The sequence below is a fragment of the Arachis stenosperma genome, chromosome 9, assembly GCF_014773155.1.
Source record: "Arachis stenosperma cultivar V10309 chromosome 9, arast.V10309.gnm1.PFL2, whole genome shotgun sequence".
Taxonomy (NCBI): domain Eukaryota; kingdom Viridiplantae; phylum Streptophyta; class Magnoliopsida; order Fabales; family Fabaceae; genus Arachis; species Arachis stenosperma.
The window spans coordinates 130350093-130353632 of NC_080385.1; the positions used below are offsets into that span (position 1 = coordinate 130350093).

Genomic DNA, 3540 nt, shown 5'->3' on the forward strand with positions numbered 1-3540 from the left:
CAATATGGCATTCAGAGTGTCAGCTTTCAAGACTCCTTTCTTCTGAGCTACCCCATTGTTTACAGGGTTTCTCTCAGAAGTGTAAATGAATTGGTTGTTTGCAACCATTTCAATGAGTTTTTGTGCCTCTTCAGGCATTTTCTTCAAGTGGAGTGATCCACCAGCAGAATGGTCCAAAGATATTTTGAACATCTCTGATAGACCATCATAGAAGATTCCTAGGATAGTCCATTCTGAGAGCATGTCAAGAGGACATCTTCTGATCAGTTGCTTGTATCTTTCTCAAGCTTCATAAAGGGATTCACCCTCTTTTTGTCTGAAGGTTTGAACTTTCACCCTGAGCTTGCTCATTTTCTGAGGTGGAAAGAACTTGGCCAAGAAAGCATTGACCAACTTTTCCCAAGAGTCTATGCTTTCTTTAGGTTGAGAATCCAACCATATCCTAGCTTTGTCTCTAATAGCAAAGGGGAAAAGCATAAGTCTCTAGAGCTCGGGATCCACTCTATTGGTCTTAACAGTATCACAGATTTACAAGAATTCAGATAAGAATTGATGTGGATCTTCCAGTAGAAGTCCATGAAATTTGTAACTCTACTGCATTAGAGAGACTAACTGACGCTTAAGCTCAAAGTTATTTGCTCTAATGGCAGGTATGGAGATACTTCTTCCATAGAAGTCAGAAGTGGGTGCAGTGAAGTCACCAAGAACCTTCCTTGCATCTCATCTATTATTCTGATCGGTTGCCATATTTGTATTTTCAGTTTCTTGTTTGAAAAGTTCTGTGAGGTTTTCTCTGGAGTGTTGTGCTTTAACTTGTTGTAAACGCCTTCTTATAGTCCTCTCAGATTTAGGATTAGGATCAAAGAGAGGTTCTTTATCCCTGTTCCTGCTCATAAACAAGAAAAAGAAAAACAAGAAAGAAAGAGAATGGGAGTTTCTATGTCAAAGAATAGAGAACTCCCTGTGAGATATGAAGAAGAAAGAAGAATGAGGGTAGAAGAATGAGAAGAAGAATTCAAAAATTAAGAAGTAAAAAGAGAAACTAGAATTAAAATATTTTTATTTTTATTTTATTTATTTAATTTTGAAAACAAGAAGGAAATTAAAAGCTAATTAACTAAAAAGATTTGAAAATTAGAAGGTGATTTTTGAAAAAGAAGAGAGAGAAAGAGGTAAGAAATTTTCGAAAATAGAAGAGAGAAGAATTAGTTAGGAAGTTTTGAAAAAGATAGAAAGAGAAAGGAGAGTATTAAAGAGATATCAAACTTTTTTAAAATTAAAATAAGATAAAGCAAGTAACTAATTAAGAAAGATTGAAAATAAGATAAGATAGGAGATTTGAAAAAGATTTGATTTTAAAATATTTTTGAAATTGAAACAAGATAAGATAAGATATGGTGAAGATTTGAAAAAGATTTGAAAAGATAGCAAGATTTAAAAAGATTTGAAATTTGATTTTTGAAAAAGATTTAAATTTTGAAATTTTAAATTTTAAATTTTAAATTTTGAAATTGAGTTTTGAAAATTGAATTTGAAATAAGATAAGATTTTTTGAATTTTAAAGAAAGATAAAAAGATAAGATAAAGATTTGAAAAAGATGAAAAGATAAGATTTGAAATTCAAAGTTTAAACTTTACTAACAAGAAAACACCAAACTTAAAAAATTTTTAAATCAAGATAAGAAAAGGAACAAGATTTTCAAAATTTTTGAATAAAGATAGAAAAGATATATGTATTTTTTTATTTTTTTGAATTAATGAAGAAAGAGAAAACAACCAAAAGACACCAAACTTAAAATTTTTAGATCAAAAGACACTAATTTTCAAAAATTAAAAAGAAAAACACCACAAAACACCAAACTTAAAAATTTTAAGATCAAAACAAGAAAAGAAACAAGAACAACTTGAATACCAAGAAAGAACACTAAGAGTAATTCGAAAATTTTAAGGATAATAAAGAACATACAAAGGACACCACACTTAAGAATTGACACTAACTCAAACAAAAGACACTATTTTCGAAAATTTCTGAAAAAAAACACCAAGAAAGTTCGAAACTTTAACAAGAACAAGAACAAAAGACTCACACTAAAGACAAAGATTAATAAAGAAAAGAAAAGGTTTTGAAAATTTTTTGAAAGGAAAACAAAAGACACAAACAAAATAGTAAAAAGTGCCAAATCTAGCAGTCCATTAATCTCCTCTGCTTCAGATCAAATGCCAGGTCAGCGTTCATCGAATCTAAACAAGGGGTGAAGCTCTAGCAGTCTATTCCCTTGGTGATCTTACTCAAAACGCCACAAACAATGTCGGATCTTCTGGATCAGAGGACTCTGCTCCTTTAGTTCTAGCCTATACCACAAAGGCCCTAATCGCCCCGCACCTCGGCTGCACTGATATCTCGAGAAGTACCCAACGAAGTCGTGGATTAGCCGTCTAAGAGATGTATAATCAAGCTAGTGGTTCAATACTATCCCATCAAGGACTCGCAAGAACCCATGTGAATAAGGATGACAGTCAAGTTACACTCTCAATCCATTAGGATGAAGAATGAAGATACATCTTAGAATAGAATCAAGCATAGATTGAAGTAGAATAGTGATATTATTAATTCATAAGAATCAGCAGAGCTCCTAACCTTAACCTAGGAGGTTAGTGACTTATTGCTTACCGAAGAGTGATGTAAAATGTGTAGAATAGGCAAGAGTAAGGTAGAAGATCCTAAACATGGGTGATCTTGCAGTGCGAAAATCCACTTTTCGAGCCCACTTGGTGAGTGTTTGGGCTGAGCTTGAGTGAAATCCATGAGCTAGTGCTCCCTTTTGGGCATCCAACACCATATTTGGACTCCTGAATGGGCGTTGGACGCCAGCTGCTCCCTTCTGGGCATTGGGCGCCAGGAGTGGGGTTGGTGGCTAGCATTGAACGCCAGTTTTGGGACTTTATTTCCAAAGCAAAGTATGCACTATTATATATTTCTGGAAAGTCCTGGATGTTGGCTTTCCATAGCCGTTGAGAGCGTGCTATTTGGACTTCTGTAGCTCCAGAAATGCTCCTTCGAGTGCATGGAAGTCGGATCCTGACAGTATCTACAGTCATTTCTCTGTCTTTGAATCAGACTTTTGCTCAAGCTTCTCAATTTTAGCAAGAAAATACCTGAAATCACCATAAAACACACAAACTCAAAGTAAATTCAAAAAATATGAATTTTGTACTAAAACCTATGAAAATATAATAAAACTTAAACAAAACATAATGAAAACTATATAAAAATTATACCAAAAAGCGTATAAAATATCCGCTCATCATTCATTCAGCGCTCTATCATCCTACGAGTAACCGGTCTGAGGTTACTATTGACCGAGCTGTGATGATTCACTGTATTATGCTTGGTAATGAGATGGAGGTGCATCATGTGATCCCTCAAGAGCTGTACAACATAGCTGCAAAGGCCTCCACTTCTACTAGATAAGCCTTCCCCCACCTTATCTTTCGCTTGTGTGAGGCCGATCAAGTCTGCATTGATCGAGACACTCCTAT

The 3540-nt window shown here is 34.4% G+C and overlaps 1 non-coding gene across 1 annotated transcript; it reads left to right on the plus strand.

The window, feature by feature from the left end:
- Window positions 1-241: 241 nt before the first annotated feature.
- On the plus strand, window positions 242-345 carry LOC130953290 (small nucleolar RNA R71). Its single transcript, XR_009075460.1, has one exon. It is a non-coding gene; the product is annotated as a small nucleolar RNA R71 (small nucleolar RNA).
- Window positions 346-3540: the final 3195 nt, after the last annotated feature.